Consider the following 13,412-nt stretch of genomic DNA (forward strand, 5'->3'; position numbering starts at 1 on the left):
AGGAATTGAGGTTCAGAATGGGAAATTAATATTGTCTTATTTAGCCGCTATTCATTGTGATTCTCTGGAAATTTTAATGCTGGTAACATATGCCTGATCCTAACAAGGTTTCTCAAAGACATTCTTGTAGAAAGTGCAAATTCAGTATACTCTAGGTCATCATTAGCCAGCGATCACTCACAGCTCTCATCCAGAGATGCAGTTTGAATCCAATTTGGAATTGCTCAACAATTTAACAGCCCCAAGGTGAAAAGGGGGTGGGGGTCAGCTGTGAAAAGTCAGGATCAGGAAAGTTGTGCCTTTCCATTAACCACATAATCCAACTAAGACCCACTGCTTACCCATGAGTATTTTGAAGAAAGTCCACCTCACGCTGACTATATATGTACTATTGTTCACAGTTCTAAGAATGCTTTCTTGCAGCCACTGGGTTAAAACTCAAACATGATATTATTATTATTATTATATTTAAATTTTTATTCTTTCATATATTGCATCCCAACTGCATTCCCCCTTCCTTCCCCCTAGTCTCTCCCTCTCACCTCCCCTCTTTCCCAGATCTACTACCCTCACCTCCACTTCCTACCCCTGGTACCCCTTAGAAAAGAGCAGTCTCCCAAGGACAGCAACCAAATGGTAAAACAAGAAGACCAGACACATACCATCAGACCAAAGGCTAGACAAGGCATCCCAGTAGGAGAAAGAGGGTCCTACATGATGTATTTATAAAAAGATGAAGAGAAGAATATGTTCTATGGAGGTGTGGTGAGGTACAGGGAAGGGGATGTCTCAGCGGGTCCATGCCGAGGCATCCTTTCCCCCTGAGGGACCAGCCATGGTATAATATAGAATAGAGTTTATTCAGAGCATTGGGGGTGGGGGGTTAAGAGGGTATCAGAGGCAGAGAAAGGCAGAGAGAAAGAGAGTAGAGAAATAGAGGCAGGCCATGAGCACATGGAGAGATGGGGGGGAGGTGAGGAGAGAGCGGGAAAGAGAGAGCAAGGGAGCAAGAGCCCAAGAGAGCAAGAAAGGAACAAGAGAACGAGAGGGAGGAGGGGCAAGCAGCCCCTTTTATAGTGGGTCAGGCCTACCTGGCTGTTACCAGGTAATTGTGGGGTAGAGTTTAGACAGAATGCTAACACTACAAGCAGGCAAAAGAGTTAGAGACACTCAGCTCTTCGTTGCTAAGAATCTCACAAGAACACCACGCTACACAACCATAACATAGATGCAGAGGACCCAAGTCAGACTCACATGGACTCCCTGATCTCGGTGAATCCTCTTGAGTCCTGGTCAGTTGATTTTGTGGGCTGTTTTCTTGTGTTGTCACTGACCACTCTGTCAAACTAGACTTCTTACAGTTAACCTCCACGATTGGTCTTTCCACCAAGATGTTCTCCACTTCAATACTCATGGGCAATGAATTTTCCTCTCTCCTAACCATCAAACTCCTTAAAAGTGCATCTCCTGCTCTGCCTTTGTCAATATCCTCAACTTTTCCTTCCAGGAAATTTTCAGGTTTCTGTGGCATGTTCTATTCTTGGTAAACCCGTGCTAGGGAATCTTAGATGCTCATATATTCACTTAAGGGACCCAGTATAATAATAATAATAATAATAATAATGATAATAATCATAATCATCATCATCATAGTAATAATAATACCTCTCTCTGCATGTGTATATGTGTGTATGTGTGCATATGTGTATATATGTATCTTTGTGTATGTATGTGTATGTATGTGTGTGTGTGTAATGTGTGTGTGTGTGTGTGTGTGTGTGTGTGTGTGTGTTTCTCCCAAGACTTCAATCCTCAGGAAACAGAGAACTAGAGAATCTTTCACAATTCCACGTACAGTCTCAAATTCTCAGGTATTCTCAGATTTCCCCAGACACCATTCTCTTTCTGTCCATGGGTCCCACAGAGTCCTGAATCTCATCCCATTCTAGTGGAGTCCAGCTTCCCTCAAGTGACGCTCGACCACACCTCATTAGACAGTTCCCAGGGGAGACAGGTTGCCAGTTGAGAAGCAGCTCCTATCAGTGTCAGTCAGGACTGTTTTGCTCCTGTCACTTGATTAAGATTTTAAAAGATTCTGCTGACACCCATCGGAATTCAACATATGCTGGTAATAATGATTCTAATGTACAGCACTCTCAAAGCTGATTTTCTGTTTGCATAATTAATCAGTATTTATGCAGCACATAGCAGGAGACACTGTAGGTGGGAAAACAAAAAAGAAAATCTAGGCATATAAAGCCATTGCACCTCGGAGACATACGGACTAGAAAGTGAAGCCAGATTCACCATAAACTTACTGTAAATAGAGCTAGCTAGCGAGCTCAGGATGAAAATGCTTACCACACAAGCATTAAGACCTGAGTTCGATTCTGAGTATCTATACCAAAAAGCTAGGCACAATGGCACATACAGGTAATCCCAGCTCTGAGGAGTTGAAGAAAGGAGGATCCCTGGAGGCTTGCTGACTGCCTAGCCTGGCCTAGCCCAGGTGGTGAACCCAGACCAATAAGAAAGCCTATCTTAAGACATAAGGCAAAAAGCTGTCTGAGAAATAATATCCAAGGTTGACCTGACATTTTCACACATGGAGACACACACACACACATACACACACACACACATGCACACACAACTATAAATGGAAATTCAGTATTCTTCACCTCAGTGAATCATTTTGCTTATTGCTAGTCTGTACATTCTACTTCAGTGCTACAACTGCAGCTGTAGAGAGCCAATAAGATATTGAATTCTATCTTTCACAGAGTCCATGAAGGAGAAGGAGGCTGGTCAAATACAAATGTGCCTCAACTTATTATGAGATTCCAGCCCATTAAGCCCATTACAGGCTGAAAATATCATAGGTCAAACATGTATCTGAATATGCCTACCTACAGCACATCACAGCTCAGCAACTCAGTGCACTGCCAGGCATTGTTGTTTCCTGTAGGAATCATGGGGCTGACTGAGAGCTGCAGCATCTTCCCACTGCCCAGCATCTCCAGAGAGTATTTCATTTCATATGGCCAGCTAGGGAAAAGATCAAAATTGGAACTGAAGTTTCTACTGGAAGGGTGTCCCTTGCACACTACCATAAATTTAAAAGTCAAAAATCATTCAGTAAAATTGTTAAGGGCCACCCAGAACAGAAAAACTCAATCCTGCAATACCGTGTCTTGTCATGGAGTGAGTGACAGCTCAGAGCCTGTTTGTTAGGGCTTTTAACTAGAACTCAAGCCAGTGCCTCACCAATATTGCCTTCCCTTACTGCAACCTGGTGTGAAAAGGATTTGGGCAAAATATAGCTTGGCTTTCAACTATGTAATCTTTTCTTGTATCTGAAGGTGAGAGAAATTCTATCAAAGAGACCACTGAGGTAAGATTGAATTAAGGCCACTGCATTGAGTAGGCAAATTGCTTATTAAAAATGGACAAGAGATGAAATACTCTCAATAGAGAACTGTCGGTGGGTACACATGAGAAGGAGCTTCTAAGTTGGAAAGACGGCAGCATGGGTAGTATAGACTGAACACCAGTGTTAGAGTTGGGCCACTTGAGTTTGAACCCTAGTTCTGCCATTCCATATGCCTTGCATGAACTTGGAGGATTCCCTTAAGCTCACTCATCAATTAAATGGAGTTGGGTAATTTCTACTTCATAAGGCTAATGAATACTGTATGAACCCTTGAGAGATTTTCTTTTCCCATTCCCTACCTCAACAATTAGAATATAAAAACCCTGCTAGACATTAAAATTGGACTGAATGTTGCATATAGGTTCATCTTTCCTAGATCATCTAGAAGACATTGCTGACTTAACCAGAAGTTAAAATAAAACATGCTTGCTTGATATTTGAAAAAGAGTGACTAAATTATCTCTTTTTTCTATAAACAAGTGTAGGTAGCATTTATTGTAGCCTAGGATTCTGTTAGTGTGGAGATAACATCCCACCTAACCTTCCCAATGTCACTTGCAGCAAGAATATTTCTTCTAATTGTCTAAGTGAAATAAATTTGTAGATGAGCAACAAATAGATACGAGCCCTACTTATTGAGTTTTCTCTCTTAAATGTTATAGTAGGTCACACAAGATGAATCTAAAACTCCAGTTCACAAATTCTTTCACAAAACACTAGACTACACTCCTGAGATACAGGTAGCATCTATAAAGATGCTAGTGATATATCTATTTTTAACACAAGTAGACAAAACAATTCTAAAACCCATAGTCAATGAAAAAGAAGTATAAAAATGAAGGCTTTATATTCCCTGGTGTCAAGATATGTCACAAAGTTACAGCAAGCAAAACAGTATGATTCTAGAATAAAGGCAGAAATAGAAACTAATAAAACCGAATAAAAGGCCGTTAAATAAGTCCATACATCATAAGATGATCTAGCCGGCCATCACTGGAAAGAGAGGCCCATTGGACATGCAAACTTTATATGCCCCAGTACAGGGGAACGCCAGGGCCAAAAAAATGGGAATGGGTGGGTAGGGAAGTGGGGGGAGGGTATGGGGGACTTTTGGGATAGCATTGGAAATGTAATTGAGGAAAATACGTAATAAAAAAATATTAAAAATTTAAAAAATAAGTCCATACATATATAGTCAACTGATCTTTACCAAGTATGTCAAGAAATACTTAATACGGTAATATACAATACAACAAAAAAAAAGTGATCTCTTCAGGAAAAGGCACTGAGATATGCAAAAGAACAAAACTGACTCTTGCCACCCAGACACCAACATCACATCAAAACAATTATTTTATGTTTAAAGACTTAAAAATATGTGTAAAACTCAATAGAAGAAGACATGGGGTAAGGAGCTGCCTGAGAGTCGTGCTGGCGATGATTTCATGGCTGCAACAGCAAAGTCATGGGTGAGCGAAGCAAAACTCCATGCCTAATACATCAAACAAAGAGCTTATCCACAGCCAAGGAAGCAGGAGAGCTTATTCCCAGCCAAGAAAGCAGGCAGCCAATGAAGGCAGCCAGCTGAGCAAGCAAGGGGCATGTAGAAAACCACCCATCAGAGGAGGGGTTGATCTCAGAAAACACAGATAGAGCTCCCACATCTTAGTGTTTTTAAATGCATAATACAGTTCTTAAAAGGGGTAAGGATTTGGCTGGACATTTCTCCAGAAAAAGTGTACAAATGACCACAGTATGAAAAAAAAAATGTTCAGTGTCACTAACCATCAAGGAAATGCAAATCAAAACCACATGAGCTATCACCTCACCCCTGCCAGGATGCCTCCTTCCAAAGGGGGGAAAAAAACAGCGAGTACTGTCAGGGAGGAGGAAAACATTCGAACCTTGCACACACTTTTGATGGAAATGACAGAAATGTTTCAGCCTCTGTAGAAACAACCTGACAGTCCCCCGAAACTTAAACATGGAAATACAATATGTTCCAGCCATCCCAATTCCAGGTACTTATGCCATAGGTAGCTGTCATCAAAATCTAAAAAGCTCTTGTCTCCGTTTGTAGCAGTCCTGTTCTCGATAGGCACGGCAGGTAAATCATCTACACCTGTCATCAACAGATGCAAGGGTAAAGTGTGGCGTGGACAGCATTCAGGCTCTTAAAAGATCTGTCTCAGAGTCTGCAATCTGGGACAACACAGAGGAGTGGTGAGGACATTTCACTGAAGGAAACAAGGCAGTCAAAAAGGCAAGTAGGCAAGATTCCAAACCTGCATGAGGTTATCTACAATAGTCCAATGCACAGAATCCGAGTAAGCAAAGGTGGTTGGTTACCAGGGCTGCCAGGAGGCAAAACAGCAGCGACTAGTCAGCAGGCCAAAGTTCCAGTCATACAAGATGAGCAGGGCTTAGAAATCCACTACTCATAATACCTGTGGGCAGCAGGGATATGTTACATGCTTCAAAACCTGCTGATTGGTGGAACTCATGCTAGATCCCATACCACAATAAGCTGAAATTTAAAAATATACTATGTTGGGTAGGTACACACAGAAAAGAAGTTAATTAAAGCAATTTTTAGGTTACTAAATAAAACAAATATAAATTTTAAAAAAGCAACAAGGTGGTCTACCACAATCTGTTAAGAAGAATATCAAACCACATTAGCATTATTGAAGGTTCTAGGAAGCCCTGCAGGAGAAAAGGCAGTTTGTTTTGATCCCAGATTTCTCAGATGTCTTTAACCATGCAAACTTTTGCAGCTTTCAAGAAGACATATCAACATCACAGAGGAATACATATTGTGAAAAAGATAGTTTGAGAAATTTTTATCAAAAGTAATAGTAATAATAGTAACATGACTTCCATTTGGTATGCTCTGTGGTATTATCAGAAAGCTACGGGCAGATGATCATGTCTTCCAGCCCCGTGGACTTTGCTGGCACAGACCAGGGAAGATTATACAGACAGTTCTGTGGCAGTGATTTCAAATAGCCTTTGGGTTTTGTCACTTGCCGCTTCTCAAACTTGATGCCTTTCACAAATTTAAAATTGGTTTGGGGAAGACAAAAAAAAACCCAAAGGTATTATTGAGCGGTCGAGCATCTGGGAATGAAATGATCCCATTTAGTTGTGTGCTCTCGGAGCAGACAGGATGACTGTACAGCATACCAAACAACTTCCCTTCTTACTCCAGTGACTGACTGAAGACAACATGATCCTCAAAACGGATTCTCCGAGTGCCAGCGCAGGTTGACTGGGTAGCACAGTCTGTCTAGAGTCAGGGTACTGCAAAGAAAACTGCAGTCAAAGACCAGGAGGAGCAAATCCTGGAGCTGGATGGTATAGGAGGACTTTGTAGTGAGGAGAAGGCAGAGAAGTTGTAGCCAATATGGGTCCAGAAGGCTGAGGTCGGTGGTGTATGTTAAACTGGTGGACTGAGCGAGCTTTTTGGAGCAACCACTGAGGAACAATATGTAGATTTAGACTTACTAAGATCAAATGTAAAGATGTACCTCTTCCTGAGAGTGCACGGAACACTTTGAGAGTATAACCAACCCCTTCCAGGGGACAGGAACTCCTTGTGCTTTTAAAGAAATATTGCTGTGACTTAAAAAACTTGAGAAAACAATCAGAAACTGGGAGGTGAAGCTAGAGGAGGAACAAGCACAGTGATGGAGAGTAATGTCTCAAAAAGGCAGTAGTAATGAGGTTTTACACACACACACACACACACACACAAGCATCTAGAAAACATTTAACAACGTGAGTTTGGGTCTTTTCTTCTCCTCCAAGGGCAAAAACATAATTCAAACAAGGCACCAGCACAAACATAGTAATAGGAGATGTTCTGCCTCAAATCTTCAAGGCTGGTTTATCTCTGAAGTCTACTGAGCTGTGCCTGGCTAGGGCTCAGCCCTAAACTCCAATCCTAATAGGAAACAGGAGAAGTGTCTACCTGGTTGCTGCTAAGTATTTACCCAGAACCTCAAATTTGTTGTTTTGCTTTCCCTTTCTTCTCTGTTGCAAAATCATTTCCAAATCATTTCCAGGTCACGCATACAGACATTGGAGTTCTGCTTTTGCCGGTGAGCAGAAGACCTCAAATTCTTCTGATTTTCAAGTTTTCCTTTAGGAATGTTCAAACTATGAGTCTGCGAGCTGCTGTTGATTGGACTGAATCCTGAAAGGGTAGCAGGGGATGCTAAGCTTTATAGAACATTCGTCAACAACTTAAGTCGCTGGGGTCCATGATGGACAGAATCAGGTTGGCTTCCCTTCCCAGGATAAGAGAGTAACCTAACAACTCATTATCCTCAGGCTATTGCTCCTGGTCCCTTAAAAGCCATTCCTGAAATGTCACTTGCTGTCACCATCATTTTCTGGCAGAGCTACCAGTAGCACAGAACCTTCTGAATTATCCAAATAGACAAGGATAAGAAAGGGGAGAGCCACCTATGCTCAAAGTCCACCATGTTGTTTTCCATAAACACTTTGGTGAAATAGAATCCACTAACCATTAAATGAAAAGGCATGTCACCGTGGAATAGTCCTTCAGAATTGTGAATCCTATCACCTGACTTTAGACCATTCCACATCCTAAAAAAGAGCTTCATACCCCCTATTAAAACAATTCTCCATTCCCTGTCTCCTATACATAAAAATAGAATCATTTGATAGCTGCTCTTCCTGTTTTCTTTCATACCATAATTTTTCAAAGTACATCCACATTAGAGTGTACCATAAGCACTTCTCTTAATGTTATTGGCAGGCTTCTATTCCTTGTACAGACACAATACTATTTACCTACTCTGTGATTCATTTGCTTGCCAGTGGATGAGTGTCCTGGCTATTAACATTCTTTGCCTCTTAATGCTGCTTGGAACACTTATGAATTATTTTGTGAATGTTGCTTGCAGTTCTCCTGGTGATGTGCCTAAGAGTAGAAATGTTGGTTCCTGTGGTCGTGCTAAATTTAACTTTCTGAAGAACAGCCATAAAGTGTTCTCAAAGTGGCTTCACTCAGTTGCAGTCTAACATGTGGGGCTTAAAATTTCTCTATTTCTTTGGACAACACTTGTTATTGTCTTTCATCTCAGTTGTTTCAGTGGAAATCAAGTATTATTTCTTTGTGCCTTTTCTTTGGTCTTTCTTTAATGTTGAGTGATGGTGAGCCTTTATAGATTCACAGGTCATTTGCATATCTTTTGGGAGAATAATTTGTCTAAATTCTTATCCTATTTAAAAATCAGATTGCCTTTTTATTGTTGGGCAATAATAATTAACTATATATATAGTTATAACTATATATATATGTATATATATTAGTCAAAATATTTTGTCAGATAATTTTGCTTACATATATTTTCTTCATTTCTAGTCTTCACTTTCTTAATCCTGTCCTTTGACTCTTGAAACTTTCTAGTTTTGATTAGATCCAGTTCTGGACTTCTTAATCATTTGTTACTTGTTCCTTTGATCATCTGAAAGAAACAGTTGCCCCAATCTATGTCCTAATGATTTACTTCTGTGTTTTCTATGACTTGTTTTAATTTTGGAATATCTTAGGAAGCAAGGGTTCATTTTGTCCTTCTGAACTGACCATCCATTTGTCACAGATGATTTCTTTGAATGTGTGCACATGTGTGTGTGTATGTGTGTGCATGTGCGTGTGGTATGTGTGTGTGTGCAAATGCATTTACCCATGTGGATACATGTAGGGTATCTCGCTGAACCTGTAGCTTACTGTTTCGTCCGGGCTTGCTGGCCAGTGAATCCTAGAATACTCCTGTCTCCACCGTGTTGTTACTCTAGGACAACATGCATGATGCCTGGATTTAAGTGGATTCTGGAAATCTAGATTCAGATCCTGTGTGCACAGCAAACATTGGATGCACTGAGTCACTTATCCACCCCACATTTTAAAATGTAGTGAATATTTCATGCATGTCTGCATATGCATGCATGCTATGCTCTTGTTATAGTCACTTTCTTATTGCTCTTTATTTAACTCAATTCCTCTTTCCTGGATGCATCTCTAGTATTTCCCCTTTTAATTTCATGGCCTTCTTGTTTCCCCCATACCTTTAACCTGTGAAAGAAAATGTGCAATATTTATCTGTTACTGTATGGCTTACCAGTTAACATGATTATCTCTAGTTCCATTCCTTTTTCTGCAAATAGTAAAATTTTATTCTTATTGGGGAGTAAAATCTCAGTGTGTGTGTGTGTGTGTGTGTGTGTGTGTGTTGGCTTTTCTTGTTCATGATCCTACATAGTTTTGCATTTCACTAACAGCTCAGCCATTCAACACTTTCCATGTGTTTATTGTATATTTGTACTCCTCTTGAAAATTTTGCTTATTACCATTATTCATTTATTGATTGTAGTATCTCTTCTTGTTGCTTAATTAATTTTTGTTTGTTTTGTTTTTTGGGTTTTTTTTTTTTTTGAGACAGGGTTTCTCTGAAGCCCTGGCTGTCCTGGAACTCACTCTGTAGACCAGGCTGGCTTCGAACTTAGAGATCCACCTGCCTCTGCCTTCCCTGTGCTGGGATTGAAGGTGTGTGCCACCACTACCTGGCACTATATAGCTATATGTGTACCAGTACACATTCTAATTAATGTGTCTTTGTAATAAATTTAAAGATTAGAAAGTTTGAGTTCTCCACTTTTTTCAAAGTTTTTTTTTAACTATCCTGAATTATTTACATTTTTATGTGTATTTTAAGAATTACTTGTAAATTTTTACAAATAAAGACAACTGAGATTTTTGCCGAGGGGAATGCATTTAATTTACAGATAAATCTGAGGACCATTACTATTCTAACAATATGTAGGCTTCTCCTCACACATTAAAAATAAACTCATTCTCTCTGATTAGGCATTATTTAATTTCTTGAAATGATGTTCAATAATTTTCAATATGAAAGATTTTAAAAAAAAACTATTCCTAGGTATTCTATTCATGGTACTATTAGATAAGTATTTTATTTAAAATTTCATTCCCAAATTGATCATTATTAGTGTAGTATAACTAATGTTTGCCCACAATCTGTCCCTCATGTTTTATGAGTTCCACACCCACAAGTGCACCCAGCCAGGACGGTAAATATTTGAGTATTTTTCATCTGTGAATATGGGCAGATGATTTTCTATTGTTTTCTAAGCAACAGAGGACAAAACTCTGTGTGTGTGTGTGTGTGTGTAGCATGTACACTGTATTTGAGTATTAGCGATAATCTTCAGATTATTTAAATTATACGGGATGATGTTCATAGGATACACACAAACTTTCCATTTATATGTGGGATTCTGGGATCTGTAGGAAGTTCTGGACTCAGTCTCCTGAAGCTACTGATGGATGGCTAGAGTGGTCCCACAATGACCTCATTAGCTGGTTTAATAGACAAGACTTCGTTATGATCCAGTTCTTTATTTATGATGCTATTTTTCTTCATTCTTTTCCACTTTGTTCCTCAAACTCTTCCTTCTCAGATGGACTGTATTTGAGTTTTCTCATCCTTCCTCCTCTGTTGGGTGCAACAGGGACACTTTCCGGCAGGTGTTATTCTGCTCAACTCCAGGACTTCTGTTCTACTGTTTGTACAGCTTTTAACTCTTTATAAGACATGGTTTACCAAGGGTTTCCTTTAGTCACATGAGTATAAGTGCAATAGCTGGTTTAAAGCCTTGGTCTAGCAAGCCCATCTTCTGGGACAGTTACTGGTAATGCCTTCTTTCCTGATATATGAGCCATACTTTATTTTTTATAGTATATTTCCAGTCTCTTATTGAACTCTATACATTTTTAATATGAAGCATGGTAATTTTCACAGTTCTCTCTCCCTCCTCCCCTTTCCTCTTTTTCCTTTCTCCTCTCTGCTCTCTCTTTTCTCCTCTCTGTTTTAGAGATTGAACCTATGGCTCAGTAGATGCTAGGCTAGCCCCATCCATGCCTTACTTGTCTTGAACCAAGAAGTCTCTGCCCCACTGCAAGCAGCTCTTTGTGTATTGGTGTATACCGTCAATGCTCTAGTGACTGTTTGCAGTCAGCCTTTTCACCAAGCTTGCAAAGAACCTCAAAGTCAACCAGAGCCAAGTGATTAGGGCTTGCTAGGTCCCTGGACCCTTGCATAGCCCTGCACATGTGCATGGCCACCCCAGTTACCATAAATATGTCAGAGCTTCTCAAAGCCCGTGTAGACATCTCTTGTGACAAAATCCCACATATAAATTGAGTTTTTCCTCTGTGTGTGTGTGTGTGTGTGTTATTTTATTACGCCCTCTAAGCCTTCAACAATATCACTTCTAGAAGTTCTGATGCAAAACAGTTGCTGCTGCTGTTTCCACAAATGTCCTAAGGAGAGGCTTGCTCCTACCCAGCAAACTCGGAGTTGAGGCCAAACCTGGGAGTGCAGCTTTCACGGAACCCCAGACTGGTTAACTACCAAGCATTCTCTTGGAATGGGGCTTCTGGGGGTGCTCCAAACCTGTTCTGCCCTCTCCCATGGCTGCCAGGATGCCGGTTCTCACAGCTGCCACGGAGGCAAAGCTGAGAGTTTTCAGGGAAGCCCTGGAGCTGAGGCGAGTTAAAACGCCCTCCAACTCACTGCTCCAAAGTTCCAAAGAAGTGAGTTTTGACAGTTTTATTTGTTTTATGTGTATGGATGTTTTTGTCTGCTGTACATCTTTGTACCAGGTCATGTCTGGTACCCATGAATGGCAAAGAAAGCATTGAATCTTGATGGATTATGTTGCAGGAATTATTAAAAACGACCGGCAAGTTCCCGAGCTACTGCTGGCAACTCTCTGCCCTGTGGGCCATCTCTGTCTCTAGTTAGCACCCCCTCCCCCACCCCCTCCCCCGCCCCCCAGCGACGGGTCACGGTATTCCCAGCTCTGGTTCGCTTGTCTCTGGAGCTGCTAGTACCTTCTCAGCCATAAACCCCTGTGGACAGCAGTCCCACATTCCAGTAACCCAGTGAAACAGAACTCTATGAGCTTTAACAGTCAGATTTATGTATCAATACATTCTCAGTTCACAAAATGCCCATGCAATAATTTCAGAGCCAATTGATAGTGATAAAAGCTGCCTACCTAGACAGGTCATCTGAATTATTCTACCCCTATATGATATTCATAACTACCTGTGGCTATTTAAAGCCATGCAGGATCAGGATTTTCCCGTCTGTCCTACATCTTGTTTCCTTCTCATATCTCTCTCTCTCTCTCTCTCTCTCTCTCTCTCTCTCTCTCTCTCTCTCTCTCTCTCTCTCTCTCTCTCTTTCTCTCCTCCATCCCCATCTCTGCAACTCCTAACTCTGCCTCCCTTTTCGCTGTCCAATCACAGGCCTACTGCTGCACTAATATTTAAACTAATTGAACAGGGAAAAATCCTGCCACAGGATTAGAGCCATAGACAGTTGTGAGCCACTATGTGGGTGCTGACAATCAAACCTTGTTCCTCTGGAATAGCAATAAGTAAATACTCTTAACCACGGAGCCACCTTCCAAGCCCCTAATTTTGACAATTTTGCTAGTGTCCTTGCTTTATAGAAAGGAGTAAGCTCTTGGAGGTCTTTCCATTCTGAAAGTGTTTCTCTCAACCGTATTGTTTCTACGTTAAAATCTTCCAGATAGTCTTAGAGAACAAGATTTTTCAGTTTAATGTCTAAGGAGGGAATGATAGGGGAAGGTTGAAGAAAATAATGAACAGAAGAAGTCTATTTGTTTATGAAGTGTTAACTCAGTGATAACTGTAGGTCAGTCACTGTTGTAGGTATTAGGAGCAAACACAAACTGGATGGGTAAAATATCCTACAAGGACCCACACCCTACCAATGAAAACAGAAAATAAGTAGCCAAATACAATATAATGGGGGAATTTATCCTAATAAATGGCAGAATTTGGTGGGAGACATTAAGTCAGCGTGAAGAATGTGAGGAGGGGGATAAAGTGCAG

At 40.6% G+C, this 13,412-nt stretch overlaps 1 protein-coding gene across 10 annotated transcripts in view; it reads left to right on the plus strand.

Moving 5' to 3' along the window:
• Positions 1-13,412, plus strand: part of Anks1b (ankyrin repeat and sterile alpha motif domain containing 1B) — a 1,085,844-nt gene that overhangs the window by 894,699 nt on the left and 177,733 nt on the right. The window lies entirely within an intron of this gene.

The sequence above is a fragment of the Mus caroli genome, unplaced genomic scaffold (genome assembly GCF_978045245.1).
Source record: "Mus caroli unplaced genomic scaffold, Mus_caroli_1 scaffold_9, whole genome shotgun sequence".
Taxonomy (NCBI): Eukaryota; Metazoa; Chordata; class Mammalia; order Rodentia; family Muridae; genus Mus; species Mus caroli.